Here is a 23,405-nt window from a genome sequence, read left to right as displayed (position 1 = left end):
TGTCTTCGGAGCAAACACTCACCAGATGGAATGCAAACCGTTTATTGGAGGAGAGAGGTGCGCCTGAACCGTGGAGAGGGCGGGAGCAAGGTGGGCTTCTGCCGTGCCAAGAGACAGGCCAGAGAGAGGAAAGGGGGTAAAGGGAGGTGGGGAAAGTGAAAGGGGAGGAAGGAAGGAGGAAGAAGAGGAGGAAAAGAGGGAGGAGGAAGGGGAGAGGAGGAGGAAGGGAAAGAAGAGGAGGAGGAAGACGCTGGCGGTCCTCTCCTGGGCAACGTCCCATGAGACCTTCCAGGGAAAAGCATGGTGTCACCTGACACCCCAAACTGGACCCCATCGTGAGTCCCCCGAAGGGAAGGATGAATGAGGGGATGTCTGTGTATAAAGACCTGGGTTCAAGGTAAGGGCTGCTGAGTCAGGCCTGGTGGCGCACACCTGCCATCCTACTAGGCAAAGTCTGACAGGAGGATCGCCATGAGCTGCCGGCCAGCCTGGGCTGTGCGGTGAGATTCCGTCTGGAGCAAAGAAAAATAAAGAAAGAAAATGAGGCGTGATGGGAGAGCTGTCGCTAGGTTGAACCCATGGAGTACCGTTCTGTAGCTTCAAGCTCCTCTGGCCGGCAATGGGGGCAGGGAGCAGGTGGTTTCATTTCTAAGCCTTTTTCAGCATTGGTTCCAGGTGCTGTCTGCAGTAGGCTCTGAAGCCAGTGAGGGGAGGCCAGGCCCTGCTTTGGCTCAATGAGATGCACATTAGAGCATCCAGAAATTAAGGGTCTGTATAGACAACAAAATACTTAGCCACTAAATGATATATATATATGTATATATATGCATAAATATATATCTGTCACCTGTATTATCCAGCCACCCATCTATCCATCTACCCACCCCTTTCTACTTCCTTTTAAAATCACTTTCCTGTGTATAACTCACTGTATGCTTGAAGTAGTCAAAAACAAGCTTGCGGGATGGCTCAGTGGATAAGGGTGCTTGTTGTGCAAGTATGAGTTGAGATCCCTAGAGCCTTGGGGGACAGTCAGATGGGCTTGGTGGCAGCCTCCACCAGTCCCAGTGCATAGCAGTCCTACATGGGCAATCCCTTTCGCAAGCAGGGTAGCTAGACTACCCAAAATGGTGAGCCCTGGGTTCAAAGAGAGACTCTGCCTCAATATGCATGGTGGAGGGAAAATGAGAACATCTGATGTCAACCTTGGACCTCGACGTGCATGTGTGCATGTGTATCCATACTGGTGTGTGCTCATACACGTGCACAGCAAACAAACATGTGATATATATCCTAGCTCAAAAATCAAAGACAATACATGAGATGATTTGAAACAGTGTGTAGAGGCATCTTATAAGATTCTATGAAGTAATCCCGTTTAAGCAGTATGTATGAATTCAAGGGAATGCGATTTGGTCTAAGAGCTACCTGTATCACGTGACTGTGGTATAAAGAATATGGAAATGTTTGAAGCAAAAAACAAAATGCATGCCACAGGAACCCTGGAGCCATCACCATCACGGGAGTGCAGCAAGGTCCTGGTGCATCCCAACTCAAATCCAAAACTGCCGAATGCTGTCCTGAGCCTGCTCTGACTTTGAAGCCACCCCACCTTTTTGCTTGCCTCAGTGTCTCCAGCTTGGAAAATGAAGTACTCGACTTCATGCAATTCCCCACTTCCTTATCTGCTGACATTTAAGGTTGCTAAGTCCAAATCCAGTGGTGAGTCTCAATGTGTCAAGACCTTTTCTCTCTCCTTTCTCTTTGAGACACAGTCTCATTATGTAGTCCTGGTTGTCCTGGAACTTGCTATGCAGACCAGGCTGGCCTCCAACTCACAGAGATCCACCTGCCTCTGTCTCCAGAATGCAGAGATTAAGGTCATGTGCCACCACCTCACCTGAGGTAGAGGACAGGACCCTTTCAAACAAAGCAACAGTATGCCAAGCAGTTATCAAATGCACTTTTGTGGTGGGTGCAGTCATACATAAACTCATCTTCTCTTCAGAAAAACCCGGTTCAACAGAAAGGCCCCCCCCCACTAGGAACAGGAAGCAAATAATGGAATTAGGTGTTTCTGAGGGACTGCAAGCCAAGACCTGTTGTCACAGCCCTGTAGAAGATGTGGAATGTGGATCTATGAAGTTCTACGCCAGACATCTTGCAATGGAAGGGAAGCAGCGTAAGGGCAAGAGAAAGAGTGGACAGAAAGACAGAGCTGCAGCACTAAGACCATTGTCTGAGCACTGTGGGCTGCCTCCTTCGTAGGTACAAAGAGACTCCAGGCATCATGAAATAACACCCTTCTCTCTCTCTCTCTCTCTCTCTCTCTCTCTCTCTCTCTCTCTCTCTCTCTCTCTCTCTCTCTCTCTCTCGTGTGTGTGTGTGTGTGTGTGTAATGGCAGGGTGAGGAAGGGCTTTTCGGTCACTTTTCCTGTGACCCCGTTTTCCAGATCAATGAAGTTCTGGGGGGTTGGGAGTTGAGGAAATAAAAGCAAGGAGCCTGGAGCAGTGTGACAGCTGTATCTGGGACTTCGCAACAGGCCAGTTTGCCAGTCATGTCTTGTCTTGCACAATCTTAGGGCTTCAGAAGAAACCCCCAGAATACTGCCTTCTCATGTCTCTGCACAACCCAACATTGACACTTTTGTCTTAAAACAAATGGCTGAGTAAACACTTCTGTTTGTCATAAACTACTTACTGTTTCTTGGGTGATCCCGTATTATCCTGTCCACATGGACTTCTTATAAAAACAACAAACAAAAAAAAAACCCACCTTCTTGGCTTGAAAATCTGAATGAGTAGACAGCTGTTAGTTCAAAAGTTAAATAAAATTAAAGGTTTAAGAGACAAACAGGCAGCTGGACTGTTGGCTTTAGGAACAATGGGTTTCACTGGATTTGCTTGTTAAAAAAACAAAACTGGAATGAATTCTTGATTCACATTTCTAAGTTGAGTTCAAATCCAAGGACAGAAAGCTCCATGGTGGAATGCTTGGCTTGGAAAGGGAGGGAAGAAGAGAATAGAGGAAGTAGGAGGGGAGGAGGAGGGGAGGAGGGAGGGAAAAGGAAAGGAGAGGGGAGAAGAGAGGAGGACACGGACAGGAGAGCAGGAGTTGAGCCCTCTGGTGCCAAAGGACTCCAAGTCCGTTCTACTTCCTAGCTGTGTCTGGAATCCAGCCTGGTGCCCCTTGTTCATCAGAGCCTCAGCGTGCTCCCCTTAGATGGGGCACACGATTCCCAGGACCTTGTGGTGGCAGGTGAGCACTAAAAGCAAGACTGATAATCACACGGTACGGTACCTACAGTCATATTCTGACTACACTCCTGAATCGTCATCCTAGTACTGTTGTCAGCAACGAGGGCAGCTCCCCAGCCTCTCGCTGTCTGCCCCCACCCCCACCCCTGGGCATATCTATGAGTTTCCAGAACCCTGTCTTGATCAAAATGAACTTGAACAACTTGGGATCAAAATAGACGTGGATTTTGATCTTTCTGCTTCATAAATACAAAGCATCCATCCTATCCACTCTCTGGGTTCCTTCCCATGGGTAAGAGGGAGGAGAGGCATGGGAACTTCATGATGATGGTTAATTCAACCTTGCTTTTACATAGGTCAGGGCACATGATCACTGGTCAGTTCTGGTGAGTTTTCCCTCTTTACTCTGCTGAGCAGGCAGACTGGACTCTCCCAGTTGGCTGAGTGTTGTCACTTGGGTTGGATGACCCTCTTCTGTCGCCTTGGCAGTTTCATGAGCTTCTTGGACAGGAATAGAAGGTTGGGTGCAGGTCCAGGGTCCCTTGCTTTAAAGCGTAGCACTTCATTCTTCTGTAGTACAAAAACACAATTCAGAAAATGACCCAATCCTCACTTTATGTTACTGACCTAAGAGGTCAAGTCTTATGGTTGCCAGAAACTATACATCAACTGATTTTTTTAAAAATAGTGTGTGTGTATGTGTGTACGTGTGTAGTTTGTATGTGCCTATGTGTGTGGGTGTGCTCACTATGCGTGTACTTGTGAAGAACAGAGGCTGACATGAAGTGATTTCCTCTGTTGCTCTTCACCATATTTTTAGATGAGGCCTCTTTGAACAAAGCCAGGCCTCCCCATTTCAGCTCTCCCGGGGCTGGAAAGTCACCAGGATCTACCTTCCCTGCCACCCCTCAGCACTGGGATTGCAGACACATGCTGCCTCCCCAGTCTTGTGTGTGGGTTCTGGGTACTTGAACACAGGTCCTCAGGCTTGCACAGCCAGCTAGCATTTTACTGTCTAAGCCATCCTTTCCATCCAGTGGACTCAGCAGCTTCATAGGGGGCTGCCTTGCAAAGAAGTGGTCCCCTTGCTGGAAGCTTTACATTAAAAACAAAAAAAGCCAATGCAGAAGACGTAGAAAATAAAAACCTCAGAGGTGCTACTGCCCCACAGTTTGTACATCCCCTTGTATTTTACAAGCTGCAAACACGTGCGTACTTCTGTTTATTTCTATACGTGGCTTCACACCGTCTGGGCTGTCTGTCCCGTGTTTGGTTTCACTTCTTATTCTTCGCTGCACATTATAAAGTCTAATCCCACCACACAACGATCAATTATAAACATCCTCCTTTCCAGCTAGGCTGTAACCACAGAGAATGGGTGTCTTAGACTGGGGGGGAGGGGTGCCCCGGAATCATTGGGAGCCCAGGCTATTCCTTCCCTGGCTTCACTGAAGTCTCCCTGCGCTGTCCCCGTGTATCTTTGGGAGTGGATATTGATCTGTTCTCCCCATCGCTCTGTCTCAGTGTTTGGAGCAGGATCCTGGCACCAGGAAGGTGGGGTGGAGAGACTGGGAGATGGGGAGGAGCTCAGGGAATGCAGTCTATGGACAAGACATGGGCTGATGCACTCACGAGCTTGTAGAGACCGTGGTTACCTGCATAAAATCTGGAAGGTCAAAGATCAGGCGTGGGCTAGTGTGGGGAGGGGCTCTGGAGGTCCCGTCCATAGCTATTGGCAGTTGGTAGCTGTTGGGAGAGGGAGATGGCCTCTTCTCTGGGGCCTTGACCTCTGGTGGGTTCTGTGCTCCAGAGGGTGATCCCACACTGTACACATATGGGCAGTACTAAATGAAATCAGTAGTTTAGGAGTGACAGGGAAAGAAAGAGAGGGGGGTAGGAGAGGGGGATATATATATATATATATATATATATAGAGAGAGAGAGAGAGAGAATATGAAGTGGTAAGAGAATATGTTGGGGGGCCCAGAGAGAACTGAAGGGAGAGAGTGGACATGATCAAAATGTATTGTATACACATGAAGTTTTCATATAATGAATCCAAATGATTATTAAAATATTTAATAAAAACGTTATTAATTCAGCAGAAGAAAAGTTATTATCCCCCCAATGTCATTTTGAATTTCTTTGACTCTAATGAGATTTCATCTTTCCCCATATCATTTCAATGTTTGTGTCCTTATTCACTTTTGTTCTGTTTGTTTCACTCCTTTTCAAATAAAATGAGCAGAATCTTGGAGCCATGTTTGACATGTACTGAGGACTTTTCATTGGCCTTACAGATTCTGCTTTATTTTAATCAGTTATAAGCATTTATTTACCATGTTTCTTATAAGCATACTCATGCACACTACACTTTACATCTGCTACACATGTTGAAAATATTTTCTGTTTATTAATTTATTTCATAACTATTTTATTTCTATCTTGTCACATCCCCACAGTATTTGTTTTTTTTTTAAAAAAAAATATTTGGCTTCTATCTTTCAAGCCAATTTACCTTTGAAACTGAGTGGGTTATAGCTAAGACACGTTTCAAACTCATGCAGTATTTATGGGATGAATTGAATCTTGGAAAATACCAGCCAACTAAATTATATTATTAAACACAATCCTATTTTGTTTGTGACTTACACTTTCCAGGCAGTTTGCTCTGTTTCTGGGATATTCTGAAACCCTTCCTCTGGCAGATGGATGATAGTAATACACCTATTTTTCTAGACACAGTTAACAGTATCAAGCAAACAAGGACTGGAATATATTTTGCATTCATTTTCAGGATGCTGTGCGTTTGGCTCCTTCTTTGGGAATCAGAGTGGAATGATTGTGGAGATGACTACTGACAACTGCGACGCGCACAGGCTGTCTGACCGCAGCCTTCAGGGCTCACTCCCTGGTCATTCTCCGTTTACCGAGGTTCAGGTCCGTAGAGTAGGGTGACAGGATGGCTCTCTGCCCTCTTCCGCCTGCACAGGGTGGCAGAGTGATCCATCATTCCACGTCTTTTCTCCTTCTGAAAGCACAAGAATGTCCGATGCCGAGGCCCCCGTGGACCCCTGGATACTCTGCTGGTAACTGATGGAGAGAGGAGGATGCCAGCCCAGGAAGTGTGCATCCTGGGCCAAAGGTCCTCCCCCTCCCGCTACAGCTCCCAGCCCAGCAGCACCAGTCCCTGACTTTGAGTGGCAAATTACAGTCTGCCTGTGTAATAGCTCTCCATCTTATTTATTCATTTTTTGAATTCCTAAAAAATCATGGCAAGAAGATCAGCATGGCCCCCTGCCCCCCGCACTGTGGAAGTTTGATAATGTATGTCCTAACCGCTTAATTGATTGATTACCTCGCTCCAGCTTCCTGAGGTACCAAATTTATCTCTAATAGCCAGCGTCAGGCTCGGCAGGCAACCGTGGGGGGGACGGGGGTCCCTTGGTGTCGATTTGCTCTTAACTGGAAAGTCATTACCACTTAATACATGTAGATTGTGTTGAAAGAAAATTATGTGTAATGAAATGAGGGGAAAATTAGTGGAGTGTTATGGGCGAAAGCAGATGTTAGGGAGGAATTATGCTAGCAGAGATAATCACCTTCGCTGGTATTGTGTGTGCTGGGGTGTTAACTGAGGGAGAGGCTGGGGGATTGCTGAGGCGATGTATTGTTGGGCCCCGATTTGCCCCTGGAACCTCGACGAGGAACTGTCCCCATCAAGGACTCGGATGCTGGACCTCTGTAGCGGGGCTTACCCACATCTGTGCCTCTTTCTCTTTGGTTTCTTAAGGTGCTTAGACCCAAAGCATTTTACCTGCTGGTGCTTAGAAAGGCAGCAGCATGGGGTTGCCCAGGAGGCCGGGGGACAGCAATCCACTTTCATTCTTACGTTTAGCTGGATCTGTTCAAAACATGACAACCCCAAAACAAAATCCGAGCAATGAAACGCAGCAAAGCAGCGAATGACAAGCGGCTGGGAGACCTTTTGTAAACAGTCTCATCCCACATGGAGACATTTAAGGGTGCTCGGGGAAAATTAGATCCCATGTTTTGGTTCCTAGGATGCTGGGGAAAGAGAGTCAGGCATTCACTATCCCCACCTTTCTGTAGTTCCTGCTAGTCCCAAGGCAAATCAGAAATAGAAGTTCCCGTGCATAGTCACAGCTACAAGGAGCTAGAGGGAAATCTGGCCCCCAGCACAAGGTCAGCCAAATGCATCGTAGCCCCCACAGGACTCTGAGATTCTAGAGTGTAAATGCTATGAGGCGGCACCACACGATGACCTATGCTCTCAGTGTTAGGGTAAGCAAGCATGTATACGTATTAGAGCGTGCCTCTTGAGATCTGGATGAGACTTAGGGTAAGGCTGCCCCCGTGGCCTGCGGCAGTGCATGGAAACACTTGGATCAGTTGTGGTACAGCAGTAGAGAGCTTGCCTCGAATCCCAAGGCCAGTGGTCCCATCCCAAGCATTGCAAAAAGCAGAGGGGACATAGACGGGACTGAGTGTCCTAACTGGAGTTTCGGGTAGGAAAGCATGTGATGCCCCAGGCACAGTTCAGGGTCTCCTGGTTCTCAGCAAATGAAAAGGATTGTGGAAAGCCACAATGAGGTGTCCCAGACATGCCAGTTCCGGGCACACAGGTTAGGAGTAAGTCCATTCTGTGACAGTGTCAGGTGAATAAACTCTCAAACCAGTGTTCATCAGCTTGACAACAAATACCTCCGATGCACTGTATACAGTGCCTGGTGCCTTTAGGGGCTCACTTGATGTTCATTGTTCATGAGAATGACTGTTAGGTTTTGACAAAGAAGTATAGATGCTAAATTACATATAATAGATAGGTAAGTATATATAGAGACATGCAAATAGGTAGGCAGGCAAGCAGACAGATAGGTATAGATAAAATATAGAAATTATTTAAAATTCTTTTAAATTGTTCTCTAAGTAGCACATCCATTCATGGGCTTGTCTTAGACACTTACTGCAGCAATTCTCCAAATGGACTGCAGAATTTTGTGGGTCATGACAGGAAGATGCATTACTACTTGAGATTGGCGAAGGTTCATCCTTTCCACAAAGCACATTGACTGTGTTCTGTAAAGGATTGGCAGAAAGTCAAAGGACCAAGGTTTTAGTAAACAAATTTCATTTTCATTTCTCTAGACTGAAGGTGTCATTATAGAAAGCACGTTCTACCACAAGGGCCATTGCCGGGAGTACCTAACAATCCAGCTGCAAATGGTAAGGACTTTCCTCCAATCAAAGGTAAATGTTAAGACAACAACCCTCTCGGTTCATTTGAGAGCTGGCGCTCATCCAATTCTGGTGAGACCCCATGGTTCAGTGGGGGCTGGGAAGTTGGTATGAGTGCTTCAGAGGGTTGGGTTGGAGCCTTGGTGGTGCTTGTGGCTGAAGCGGACTGGACTGTAGGTCAGAGGATTAAGATGAGGAGGAGAGAAGTCTCAGTGAGTAAAGCGCTTGCTGTAAGACCACGAGGGCCTGAGCTCAGATCCCCAGAGACTACATAAAAACTAGACATGACAATTTGTGTCCGTAATAGCATTGGAACAGGACCCTGGGGGCTCCCTGGTCAGTCATCCTAGTCAAAACAGAGCTCCAGACTCAGTGAAATACTTTGGCGTGAGAAGTAAGGTGGAAATTGAGGAAGACACACAATGTTGATTTCTGGCCTTCACTTATGCTTGCACAGGTGCACACACCTGAGAGTAACTAAATAAACTAATGAATGAGAAGATAACTAAATAAATAAATCCAATGCTCAGAAAAAAATCTGGAAGACAGAATTTAATAAATACAGCACACATTCTGTACATACCACTGCCGCCGCCGCCACCACCACACCACACCACCATTTACACCACCACCACCACCACCACCACCACCACCACCACCACCACCACCACCACCACCACCACCAAACATCATCCATAATCTGTAAAGGTAAAGCACCTGCTGAAGTAGTCTTCCATGGAGCATCTGTGTGTGTGTGTGTGTGTGTGTGTGTGTGTGTGTGTGTGTGTGCACATATATGTTTGCCTGTGTGTGCACATGTAGATTTGTATGTGTCCATCATCTTTAAGAAGTTCCTGGTGAGCAGCTAAGTGAATTAATTCACTGGAATTTACAGGACCAACTCCAAGGTACAGGGTAACTGCAGAGTTTTGGCGTTACAATCCAGCAATGGACAGCCATGTATAGTGTGCAGTGAATCTCTGATGATTTGCTCTCAAGGGAAATTCCTAAAACATGTAACCATGACATGTCATGTGTCTGTTATATAGATAGGACAGGCATTGCAATTAGGAGCCTCAGAATGAAGTTCAGGTAAGAAAAAGTTGGCACTAAAATGCATTAGTTGTCTTTGCAAAAGTAAACAACAGCAAGAACCGAGCTTGCAACACTGACTTCTTAAAACCTAGGAGCTACCCATCATATGTAGACCCAATACTTTGGAGGAGGAAGTGGAAGAACCAGGAGTTGAAGGACACTCTCAGCTACACAGAGACTTAAGGCCAACCTGGACCCTGCCTCAAAACAAAGGAACAACACTCACATGTCCTCACTCTGTATGCAAGGCCTACATCATGAACTATCTCATTCTAAACATCTAAGAAGTCCCCCCAAACTCTATCTCTTTAACAGGAAACTGTCTTTGCACACTGACCAATGCAGCAGACACTGAGGAACCTGCCGTGATTTCGTTGTGAACAAATACCCAGGACAGAGAATTTAGTAAGAGCCTTCAGGTTAGATCCTAAAAAAGATCTGAATCTGCCCATGTTCTGGGTGATGTTCAGTTCCTCCTTTGAGCCTGTGGATTTCTTTTTTTGACAATGGGAACAGTCAAGAAGGCTGGGCACTCTCAATGGAAACTCATCTGTACTGGGGGACATTTCCTGTCTTAGGGATTCTGGGAACTTGGTGAGGGCTGTGGGGAGACCCATGTTCACATGTCACATGTCAGATGGACACCTGCTTTTGCTGGTGTTGTTTAACTATGGTACTAGTTCTCCTCATGTGTTAGGTGAGAGTGAACATACCTGCCTTTTTAGGGTTTCCTGAGAAATCGTCAAAATATTTTTAAAAGATAGACCCGTGCAGAGCCTGGCACACAGTAAGGACTTATGCTGGAATTAGAATGTCTCTACCTTTTTTTTCAGTCTTTTAAACTTTTTATTTATTTATATTTGTGTGTATTCATGTGTGTGAGTGTGGTCTGTGCATATGTGTGGTGTATGTGTATATGTATGTGTGGGAGGATGCCCCTGTGGACATACATAGAGACCAGAGGGCATCAGATGTCCTTCTGTCACTTTCCACCTTATGCTCTAGAGACAGGGTCTCTCACTGAACCTGGAACTAGGCCAGGAAGCCCCAGTGATCCTTCTGTCTCTGTCCCTATTATTCCCAGTTTACAGACATACAAAGGCCACATCTGGCTGTTTACATGGGTGGTAGGATTGGAACTCAGGTCCTCATGATTGCTCAGCAAATGCACTCACCCTCTGAGCCATCCCTCCAGCCCCCATCTTTAACTCTTTAAACCCATAAGTAATATCCACAGACCTTGTGAACATGCCAGTCATCAGCTTCACAACTGAGAGAGCTCTCCAAGAGGAGACCGGCTCACTCTTCACCCATCTCTCCACCAAGAGGAAAGCTGACTCTGGAAACCATTGGAAAACCATGATGGATGTCCTAGTGACTCAGAGAATAATTAAATCCTCAGTCCTGGATGCAATTAAGCAGAAGGGGTGCAGTCATGGCACACGGCTGTTATTATTTATAAACACTCAAAGGCAGCAGGCAGCTAACACCCCGGGTCTGCCCACTGCCCATCACTCACTGTGGAGTCTGCGTGTGAAGCCGTCTTCCTCCCTCTTCTCTTTACTTAGAGAAGCAGCCAGCTACCATAAAGGCAGAGAAGGGCGGAGCCTTGGATCTGTGGAGAGGTGTCCTGCTTTTCCTGCCTGGGTCCTGGTTTACCAGCAGATGGGATTGAAGTGTCCTGGGGCAGATGCATTTATTTGTAAGCCTCACTGCTCGGGGTTTGAAAAAAGAAAGACCCTGGGTTTGACTCTTTAGATACCACCTTAGGAAGGAGATCAGGTAAGACAGAGACTACACAGGCACTGTGGGCTTTCTTACCATGAAAGGAAACATGAGGAAAGTCTTCAGCTGGTGGTGGGCCCAAAGTGCAGGAGAATTCCTCTCCTTTCTCTCGGAAAGCAAACTGATTCCTGTCGCCTTAGTTTTGTTTCTCTGTTTGCTTTCAACATGGTGTGAAAACTTTGCAACATAATCCAGGACTGAAGTATACTCCAGTCTTCCTTTTCTGTATAGCACTTAATACTTAGGTACACTATCATGACTCTGAGATGCTCTTACACCAAAAGCTCCCAAATGTCATGGTGCTTCATTCTCCTATTTACTAGTTTCTCTTAGAATAGTTCTTTAAGGTCTTTGGTCCTTCTTTTCTTGGTTGGCCAGTTCCCCAAGTTTATAATGCGACTCATATCAGTGACCTCATCTGCTCTCCTTCAGAACAAGCCTAGAACCAGGTGATCATCAGGCTCTTCACTGGTTCTGAATTGAGCCCACGGTAAAGGACTGGGACTTCATTCAATTTCCATTGTGAACAACACAATACAGCATACTAGGTTTGTTATAAAGAAACAGACTTGCTTGCCTCATGATTCTGGCTCAAGGACAGGGAATTGATGGTAGCTGTCCTGCTGGCAGATTTTTTCAGTCAGCTCAGGGCATCCAGGGGCAGAGATAGGGAATGAGCAGAGGATGATGGAAAACTAGCTTTTATAGTAAACCCATTTTGCTATAATCCATTAGAGACAACCCATTAAGCCATCAATCTGTGAATCACATGAATAGACCAGCCATTCATGAAGGCATAGCCCTTCGACCTTTCACCTGGTCCTACCTATTAATAACTCATAATGGCGATTAAATGTTAACATGAGTTTCTTGGAGGCTGGGGCAAGCCATATCAAACCTTAGCAGCTTTATGCATGTTTGATTAAACACCCTGACTCTTGGGAGACACTTTCAGTTTCTAGACTGTGCTCTGCAGGGTTGACAATTCCCAGCAAACCTTAGATAGCAGTGTTCATCCCTGAACTAAGAAACAAGGCAGCATATCGGCCTCTGTTACTCATTCATAAATATTCACACCATCTCCATTTCTGAAGAGAGTTTACACTTCATCTCTTTGGCACTGAAGTTGATGGCCTGATTTGCTTTGGCCAATGGGATATAAAACAATGTAATGTTTACTATGTCTAAGGGAGAGCTTTTAGAGGCAACAAGAATGCCTGCCAAACCTCTATTCCACTGCCTTGAACAAATAACATGGATTAACCTGTGCCTTACAATGTGAAGAACTGGGGAGCAGAGCTAAGTTCCACCAGCTGATTAGAGGGGTTTCTGAGGACAGAGCTACAAACTTCAGCCTACTCAAGCTTTACATACAATATGGACAACAATTGAGGACTGTTTGTTACTCAGCACTATTCAAGCACAGCTGATAGATGCAGATAAGAATGTGACAGGCACCTGTCACAAGATAAAGTCCATAAAAGCATCCGAAAGTATTTAGCTTTAATTCTAAGTGATAGGACATAATTTCTAGATAGATAATATCTGAAGTGCAGGTCAAGCGTTGTGGTAGGAAAGGTAAATTTGCTTAAATGTTGACAAAACATTTGATGCCAATTCAAGTATGTTGTCTTTAAAAAGTACAAGAGTCTGCCTGTACAATGGCTCCACTAGAAGAATATGTTCAATGTACAAGTCCCCTGTGGTGGTTTGAATGAGAATCCCCGCCCCCCACAGGCTCATATATTTGAAAACTTGGTCCCCAGTTGGTTCCCCTCTTTGGGAAGGATTAGAAGGTGTGGCCTTGTTAGAGGAGGTGTGTCATTGGGCTTGGGCTTTGAGGTTTCAAAAGTCTGGGTCATTTAGTCCCTCTTTCCGTCTTGTGCTTGTATATCAAGATGTAAATTCTCAGCTACTACCCTAACACCATGCCTGTCTATGTGCTTCCATGCTCCCCATCATGATAGTCCTGGATTCTAAGCCCCATATAAACTCTCTCTTCTATGAGTTGCCTTGGTTGTGGTGTCTTCAGCGCAATGGAGAAATAACAAAGACACATTTACTCATGTTATTGTTGAGAATTTTGGTTCTGTGGTAGCACGGAGCTTGTGAACTTGGAGTCTTATCTTAACTTGCTTTCAATTATTTGGAATTCAATCACTGATCTATAAATCCAGAGTCCTGGAACTCCACTCAACTGGAAGGAAACACACGTGCTCACCTCACTCAGTATCCACACACCCTCCCCTCTCCTCCCTTCCTTTTCCCTCCCCTGCCCTTCCTTTCCCTTCTCTTATCTCCCCCTCTTTCTTTTTCTTCCCTTCCCTCCTCTCTGTTCCCTTTTCTTTCTTTCTTTCCTCTCCCTCCCTCATTCCTCATTTCTTCCTTGAACTACATATGATACATTTGCTGTTTACATGCTTCAAGATCATGTAAATATGTGTTCAACATTTTTTTAACAACCAGAACATAGGAAGACAGTAATTACACTGACATAATTGGAAATAGGCATCTGTGTCTAGAAAACATCCCTCCTCTGAGACTCTTGGAGCTCTCCTCCCCTGCTGATAACTTCTGTACATTCCCATGCCTTCCATGTGGGCTTTGTCCCAAGTCAGTCCTGATCCTTTAAATATAAGGGAGAGCAACCAAGTGGATGGGTCCACAAATGATCAGACTTATCCGTATGACTGGTGGGTCTCTAGAAGATTCTTCATAAATGGGAGGCAAGAGGAGAAAGGGAATTTAGGTTTGATAATGAGGAATGGAGTTAACTAAAATGTGCAGGGCTTTGCCCTGTGTTCATGAGGTATCTGCTGATAGCTTGAATCCATAGTGCTATTTCTTGGCATAATAAATAACAAGCATTCTTTTCTGGTTGGCAGAAATTTGGAGATAAAGAATTCTTTACAGCATGAAATAACTTTTAATGCATTAGTGTTTTGGATTTCTGAATCTCAATTTCCCTCTTTTCTCCCCATCTCATTTTGTTATAAAATCTTTATGACACTTTTAAATATTAATTATAAAAAATACCCTACCCCCATGCAGGTGGCATCAGTTTGCATCAGTTTGTTCTTATAGAGGAGGAAACTTGATTTTAGGAAGTTGAATCCAAGGCTTAACCAAGGTTGGAGAGTTACTAACTAGCCAGTAAGACTGAAATTCACTAGTAGGGCAACATCTTCTTCTACTTAAACCACTTTCCAAATGTTCTGATGTCTGATAGAACATTTAAAGTTATACAACGAAATGAGATGGGAGGAGAGAGGAAATCAAGATTCAATTAATCAAGACATTAACATATTTGAATTACTTTATCTTAGTTATCACATTCCCCCCAATATGGCTGCATCACAGATGCATACCCTGTTTGTCTGGGAGTTCCACACTTTCATTTTATCTCTTCTCACTCATACAATCTTCAGACATCAGTTAATACTTGACTGAAATAGTGACATACTGCAGTGGTAAGTGTTCAGACTGAAATGAATGTGGTACCTGAGTGATGGCTACTGTGATGGGTCTGTCCAATAGAGCTCATCAACCACAGCGCCAATCTAAAGAAGAGTTGAAACCCTTAACTTTTTGAGCAACAGCAGCCAGGCTTCTTCCAGAAGGTCTTCAGCTGGGATGACCGGTTTGTGTGTGTATGTTTGTGGCTATGTGCTGTATGTTTATGGTTAGCATGATGTGTGTGTGTGTGTGTGTGTGTGTGTGTGTGTGTGTGTGTGTGTGTGTGGTGTTGCACGCATGAGGAGGTACACATGCTGGTTGAGGCCAAGCAGGGCTCAAGTGTCTTTCTTTATCTACCTCAAGTGTCTTTCTTTATCTACCGCCCTCCTCCTTGTGACCGTTAGGCAGGGTCTCTCACTGAGCCAGCTTCTCACCTTCTCAGCTATGCTGGCTGCCTAGTGAGCTTTCTGGAGCTGCTTATCCCTCCCAATATTGGGCTTATATGCTTGGGAAACCATGTCTGTCTCTGTGGGTACTAGAGATTCAAGCTAAGGTCTTCATGTTTGCAGGGTAGATCCTTTATCCAGGGAGCCACCTCCCCAGCCCTGAGCAATTGGTTTTTGATGTTCCAATCTGTGTTGGCTTGTCTGGGCTGAGTGCCTCATAAAGACAGCAAGGCCATCTGATTTCAGGGTCAAATCACATGGCCTCCTTAACCAGGCACAGATTTGCTTTAATGAATCTCTGCAGAGTGACTCATCCAGGATTCTCTTAGCATCCCTTTTGTGCCTGGTCCAGATGTGCATCTAGAACAGGTTCAGTTCAACAATTTCAAAGGGTGGACGCCCACTTTGCACATATGATTAATTCTACATGCGCCTAATTATACCCACAATTGGCTAATTGCATCGACAATTAGCCAATTGCAGGCCCAATTGGCCACTTGTCCCATAATTTGAAGGTGCGAGTGGACAACTGAAGGAACAATTAGATGCATGCCGAGTTTTACATATTTAAAGAGGAGGCTGGGAGGGAGTGCAGTTCAAAATGCAGTGTGGTCTTGAGTGCCAAGCAAAGTATCCATGGGTGTGGGTCTCTCGGGAAGAAAGGGGAGGTTACTTAGTTTTTTCCATGCAATTTCCAGAGCCAATGTCGTTTGTTTATTTCCTAAATATCTATGAAACAAACCTTCACTTTGGATTTCAAAGAACTAAGTCCTCAAGCCTGAAGTCTATGTGTTGCAAGGGGTCCCCACAAAAGCAAATGCACCTCCATGGAAAATGCTGAATGCACTAAGCTTGGAGTGCTTGACTCTTCACATTCCCTCTCCTGTTGATTTCCACTGCCTTTGTCTGGAAAGTTCTTCCCACCTCATCTCCTCAGGAGACCTAGAAGAATGGACCACTTTCCTTCCCAAGTCTGTATTATCACAATGAGGAATCACAATGCTCCCAAATGCAGCTACTTTTGCCCCCAACCCCAAAATCTATGAGTACGCTTACCAGTACCCCCCTTCCACTACCTTCTTGGGTGCCTCGGCCCAGGAAGCCCAAATCCAGAGTAAGAGCTTAAAGACGCCAGAAATCCTTTGCAAAAGCACACATTGTAGACACCCAGGGAGGCACATGCCATTCATGGGCACTGAGAAGGCTCAGGTGAGCCTCATGTGTTCAGCGGTCTTTAACGGCACTACAACTTCACACGAAACGTACTTGCTATGGTGTCCCTCATTTCTGTAGTTTATGTCTTCAGAGACTTCATTCCTTCATGGACTTGCCCAGAGGCTAGCCAAACAAGAGTTCAGATACCAGGAATACCTACTCTAAAGCAGAGCACTGAAACCAGGAGAAGATGCCATGGTGCCCAAGGCTCTCACCCACTGTGTGGTCTACGAAACACAAGTCTGGGCAGTATTTTCTAAGAGTGAAGAATTGCACAAAGATGAATAGGGACACCAGTAGAAAGCAGGAAGACCAGCAATAAAAGATTTCTCAAATATCCATTGAGCTCCTGTTTTAACCCATTGATATTTTAAGTGTAATTGACCATGGAATAGATTATAAATATCAGTGATATCACAATGCAGCATTAAGCATTGGACCCTAACTTAGCAGTCAGTGGTGCTGACACACACCTTAGATCTTATGACCTAATTTTTTTCTCATAAGAATATTTTTTGAGAACTGCTTTCAGGGCTAGAAAGTTGAACCCCATTTTGAATTTGCATCTCAGCTCTATCTACTAGAGATAGTTCACTCAATACTATGACCCTCAGGATCCCTGTTTATATAGTAAGAGCTGAATCTGGAGGACACCAAGATCCTTCCCACCCTGGTACCCCAAGAAAACAAGAGGCTGAACACAAATAATGATTCCCCAAATGCCTCCCCTCTTTTTACTCAGTCTTTAAAGCTTAACACTCCAGTATTCAGAAAATAAGATGTCTAGTTCTAAATTAGTTCATCATCCCTGGATCTCTCAGCTTCCCCCAGTGAAATACCAGGGTCAATAATACAACCAAACACACTCCCTATGGAAGCCCTGTGGGCAGTCTACCACTGTTTCCACTCAATCATCTGGAACAGTTTGTAAGAACATAGCCAGGAGCTTCGTCAATGGCTATTGTACTGATCAGTCATTATTGGTATTAATTGTCTTCTACATCCTGCTCACCCACAGATCATGATAATGAACCTATGCTGTGTCCCCTGCATTACAGCAGCAGATTTCTGTTCTGCTAAACTTGGGGTTTTGCTTGGAGGGGAGACTAGCAGTGCTGGCCTTCGGGCCGTGCCAGGAAAATGTGTGGGCCAGATGGCAATCCGAGTTGGTCTGATAGAGCGTTTCTATTTCTGTGGATTTTCAAAAGCAAACTGACAGGCACGAAGAAAAGTGGTGACTCATAGCCCGCAGGCCCTTGACTTCCAGCTTCTGAGATGCAATTTCCTATTGTCCTGGGAACCCCATCTCTGCAATGACACAACCTCGCATCTCCCATTGCCATCGTCACCACTGGCGTCATCATCATTATGGCTGTTATCACAGGCACTTCACCAGGTACCTGCTGTGAGCTCAGGCCGATATTTACTATCTATTAAAATAAGCAGATTTAGTATAACTGCCTTGTGATGCACTCACACGTCTTTCCTCCCATTCCATCTCTAGGTGAAGGTACTATGATTCAAGGAGATGAAGCAATTTTCTTACAACGAGAAAGAGATGAAGATGTTGAGGGCCTGAATCTAGGATGTGTTTGTATCGTCTCAATGATGTTTTTCAAAGTGACAATATCTCAAAGGTTGTAATTCTCCTGTAGGCAGCCACTACCACATGTGCACACATGTGCATATGTATATATGCCCATGCACAAATGCACACGCATGTGGGTATTATAATTATACTCTTCAGATGGACTGATGGACTATAACACTGGGTCATTGTGTAAATGTTTTTCTGGCTTGTACCTCCAGCAAAGTTTAACCTTGTTCCAAAGCTATGCTTCTTACCTTTGTAAAATAAGAGAATAATAATGTTACTTCCAAATTTTCATTATGTAAATACAGATCTGGGGGCTGGAACATGAGCCATGGGCTGAATGAATCTTAGATTCTAGAGTCTCTGACTCCTGGGTCGACAATATTCCATAGGCCATGCCCCACAGAGCAGGCGAGTCTACATTTCTTATCACAACCTGACCTTACCCTTCTCATGTTGCTGACAGTTTGATGTTAGGAAGGCAGATCTAGATAAAAAGGCGTTCTCATGCCAGTAAAATCAGGAACATGTGGGGATGGGAGAAGTCTGAGTTTCTCAAGTGATATTTGGGTATGAGGTTGGATGGCAAGGAGACTCCTTCTCTACCAAGCTTCCATCAGACTCGAGGGCTTTGGACTGACTTCAACTGTGATGATCCACAGCCTCAGAAAAATTTCACCTGTGGTCATCAGAGCAGATGGGGAGGCCACGTGATAGAGCCCGTCTTGGTAGTGAGATAGTAAAACACTAAACATTATTTTGGAGCACATTCTAGAAGGGATTGGCTTATTTTTAGATACTCACTGAGTTGGTTTTACAAAATGAACATTCCATTTAAAAATGTATTATCAAATTAATAGCATAACAAGTTTTCAGGGGAGGTTTATTAGAGTCAAATATTTTAAAAGCTGTCATTTAAACAGAAACGGTTGTTAAATTGAGGAGATAATTAGGTACCTGAAATTAATCAAAGTATGTTTTTTAAAAATAAACTATATTTGACTCACTGGAGATATATTTCAGCCTTGTCTGTTTCCCTAGAATATACTAAAAATTGAGAATTTTCCAAACTAATCTGCAACATTGCCTTTGGCCATTAAAATCTAGTTCTGTCTTTCACAAGGTAGATTCTGCAAAAGAAATGTACCCCTAAATTAAAATTCAACCTATGAGATATAGGGAGCCAATAGATATCAATATACAATATATGATGATGCTAAATTGAATACTTTAATTTTCTTCTAGTAACCACTTCTTTCCTATTGGTTTTACTCTATTCCATTTTGGGTGGGGGAGAGGGGTTGGCTGTTTCTACCTGTGATATGTACCACAATTATACCAGCTTAGTGGGCTATGGAAATTTAAGAGCTAGCATAACAAGGTTGGGGCTACTTTGCTTGTATGAACCGAAGAGAGGAATGAGTTGAAATTTAGTTATGCAAGAAAATACCCATAAGCACCTGTTTTTTGTTAGGTAAGGAGATCGCTGAAAATGCGCATGTCAGAAAAGAGGAAGAGACAGAACACAGCAGCAAGAGCAAACATTCTGGCCCAGAGGAAATATCAAGAGGGACTGAATCCTGGAAACAAGCACAGAGCAAGACAAGAGAGTGAGGAGGAACTGGGAGAATGGGGATGATGCTTACCTGGGAGATGGGGGATGAAAAGGGTGCCTCCATTTCCAAATAGGAAATACAGTCAGTCCTGTTGATCTCTCATATTTCAATATTGACTTAATTTTTAGGTTTCTAAACAATTTCAGTTTTGCAGTAGATGGGATGAAGAAGGCAGCACAGGCTTTTTGAAGGGTCCACATCCCTTTCCTGGTTAAGGAAAAATGTCCCGGGGTTCACATACAAGTAGGACACAGTTCTTCCTAGCATGGGAACTGGTTAGACTCAGTGGTCCTGCCCTCAGCCACCTGCAGCCCTGGAGAAAGTCCTGACCCATTCCATGTAGGATGCATTCATTATGCAAACAACCGAAGTCCACACTGCATCCGTCAACTCAGCTAGTAGCATGCTCGTTTCCTAGCCCCATTTGTACAATTGGCTCTGCCTCAGTTATGGCTTCATCTTTTTATTTATTTACTTATTTATTTTGAGTTGGCAGAGTAACCCCCTTCCCAACTCCTTATTCTCTTCTCTCAGCCTTAATGAACTCACTTGTTTCTTTTCTAATTTCTTGGTCTGTGGTTCAAAATCTCAGAGAAGTATGCCGTCATGTCAGAGCTACAAAGAGGCGAAGGAAGGAGACACTCAGGTCTGGTGAGGCCATCAGAGCTGGTGTTTTTGAGATGACGTGGTGCCAAGTGTCACTCTGGAGCTCTCAGAGACCACAGGACCACTTAGTCCAGGACTTCTCAAATCTAGTCCATTCCAGGATTACTTTAATCTCTTCTATAAACAATGAAGATTTCTAGGCTTAGGGACAGAACAGCGTCGACTCTGCAGAGAGAAACAACAGCATACAAATGCAGACAGGAAAGCCTTCCCTCCTCAGTGCTGTCTGAGCCAGCCAAGGTGAAGGACCTTGGAACTGCTTCCACTTCCTCTCCATAACCGTGAACCACAGGGCACACAGGGAGGAGACTATCGCTGGACAAAGCAGGAGCCTTTTTGTACTGAGACCGAATCTTTCTAGATTGCTTCCCTTCCCAACTCAGCCTCGCTTTGACTTTCCCGTGGTACAGATCACCTCAGACAAGCTACCATGTCCTTTCTGAACTCGCTAGAGCAGCTGCTAGACCACAGTAGCTCTCTCACTAGCAACCATGTCTAGCTCCTTGTGGGTACTCAACCGATAAACTATAGTTCATCTTGACCTTGCAATAGAAAGACCTTCCCTTATGGAGGCTTCTATTTCCCTTTCTAAAACTGGACTTAGTGGGCTGCCCCTCCCCCATGTCTGTTCCAGTCCAAGCCTCTATCCATATTTAAAACCAGAAAGTGTGAGGAAGGCTTACAGACAGGCTGACACACTCCAGGAAGAATTGTGGTCACAATTGCGTAGTGTTGATTGTCTTCTATCCTGCCTTCCCATCCTTTTCCCTGTGTAACACTGCCCCATTATTTCCCTCCCCCCTACCTCCTACCCCCGTATCACTATGGACTATCTCCCTCTTGTTGTTGGTCTGCGGTGTCCTAGAGATACCCCAGAAAACACCAGCCATCGGTGTTGCTCTTGACTGCTTACAAGCCCTTGAGAGTAGGACCCTGTTGCTGAAAACACCATATACTTGGGCTGCAGGAGGTAGAGAATCCAAGTTGGGCCAATCAGGAAGTTTCCTTCATGGGACACCAAGGTGCTATGCAGGCTGCTTGGGGGTCAGGAGTAACCAGTAGTCTTACCTAGATGTGAGTCTTACGAACTATCATAACGAACAGGTCAGAAAGACATGCCCATGCGTGAAGCAGTGGCCTGAATGTTAGAGAGGTAACCAACTGCTCTTTTATTGTATTTAAGGCCAGCTTCACAGGAGGAAATCAGTGTCTGAGATTGTAAATCTTGCCAAGATCACTTGATAGGGGAGTTCATAGGCCCCTAGGGTGAGCCTAATACTATTATTTCCACTGAATTGACACAATTTCATACTTCGCTCTAAATTCTTACCAACATATCCCCAGATCAGGGACATTCCCAGACTCTCAGGGAGTTGTTTTATGCAGTCAATAGAGATTAACACAGAAACTCACAACTGGTGAAAGCGTAGACATAAACATCTGTGGGGTTATCAGCTACAAATGGGGCATCTGTATTATCTCTCCTCCCTCAAGGCTTGGGGACCATTGTAGAAAAGGGCCAGAAGACTTTAAGAGTCAGAGGTGGAGGAAGATTTAAGGGAAACATGTCTTCTGGATGTGAAAGGACCATTATACTCATGGATTCAAAGCAGCTGTGGTAACCTGTACAGGACCTGTACAAGATCTAGCCAGTCAGCATGGAAGAAGCAGAGTATCAGGAGCCCCCACCCCTCTTTAAGGAGCCAATCAGAGTCATGGCTTCTGGGGGAGGAGGAGTCATTTTTCCTCAAGTATGTGATCCCTGATTGGTTGAAGATGTTGTAGTGGATGGCACTACATCACAAGTAACTGTAGAGCACAAATTGGAATAAGTGGGTGTAGTGATATATTGTGTACCCTAATAAAATTTGCCTGAAGATCAGAGAACAGAACAAGCCACTAGATTAAACTTAGATGCCAGACAGTAGTGGTGCACACCTTTAATCCCATCACTTGGGATCTCATGCCTTTGGTGGGAAACACACACGCCTGTAATCCCAGCACTAGAGAGGTTTAGACAGGAAGTGATATGACAGGCCAGGGAAAGTTAGATAAGGTGGGAGGAGACAGGAACTTTAGCCTTTTTGGCTGAGGAAGCTCATTCAGCTAGAAGCCTATCAGCTGAAGCTTTTCAGGCTGAGAAGTCCTAAAGGTAAGAGTTGGCTTGTTCCTCTGTCTCTGATCTTCAGGCAAATTTTATTAGAGTATTCAATATATCACCACAAGTGGGCTATTAAAAAGGGGGCAGGAAGTTGTAGGGGAGGTGGGGATGGAGCTGGGAGGAGAAGAGGATGAATATGATCAAAATACATTGTACACATGTATAAAATTCTAAAAAATATACTATTAAAAAGAAGTGTAAAGTAAAATAAATCACACAATACTGGGTAATAAGTTAAATCATTCTGACATTTTTATAGGACACAGAAAGACAGCAAATGTGCACACATATAGAGATAACTCATAGTGTTTTCTATGTATGTAATTTAAGAGTAAACTGTTGAGTTAAAGAAGAGGAGATGATCAGGAAAGTCACTGACTTGGACCCACATCCTGAGTTTGACACATTTCCCAGCATATAGTGTTCAACAACTGTGTGTTAGGGGCTGGGGATGTAGCTCAGTTGATAGAGTGCTCACTTAGAGTGCCTGAAGCTCTGGGTTCAATCCCCATCACTATCCCAAACCAGGCATGATGGTGTACACCAGTTGTCTCAGACTCTGGTGGTAAAGACAGGAAGAGCAGAAGTTCAAGGTCATCCTTGGCTCCTTACCGAGATTGGAGTTTGAAGACAACCTAGAATGCACATGATTCTGTCTCAAACAAAACAAAATAAAATGTGTTGATTGAAGGGCAAAGTTATCCTTCCAATGGGTCCACTACCAGTCAGCACCATGATGGTGACATTAAGTTGGAGTAAGCAAATAAAGGCGATTCTGGAAGATTCCACAAGTGCCATTTGTAGATACTACAGAACAGACTAGGAACTGTTCCCTCCACTCCATCCGGGCCCAG

General features: G+C 44.6%; 1 long non-coding RNA gene across 1 annotated transcript in view; it reads left to right on the top strand.

Moving 5' to 3' along the window:
- Positions 1–19,228, top strand: part of LOC121822252 (uncharacterized) — a 32,530-nt gene extending 13,302 nt beyond the window's left edge. The window contains exons 2-4 of the long non-coding RNA XR_006063256.2: positions 8,428–8,505; positions 17,723–17,910; positions 18,019–19,228. This is a non-coding gene — a long non-coding RNA (uncharacterized LOC121822252). The remainder of the gene's footprint in view (positions 1–8,427; positions 8,506–17,722; positions 17,911–18,018) is intronic.
- Positions 19,229–23,405: the final 4,177 nt, after the last annotated feature.

The sequence above is a fragment of the Peromyscus maniculatus genome, chromosome 14 (genome assembly GCF_049852395.1).
Source record: "Peromyscus maniculatus bairdii isolate BWxNUB_F1_BW_parent chromosome 14, HU_Pman_BW_mat_3.1, whole genome shotgun sequence".
Taxonomy (NCBI): Eukaryota; Metazoa; Chordata; class Mammalia; order Rodentia; family Cricetidae; genus Peromyscus; species Peromyscus maniculatus.
Note: the sequence above shows the minus strand (reverse complement) of the source record. Positions and strands in the feature narration are given on the sequence as shown.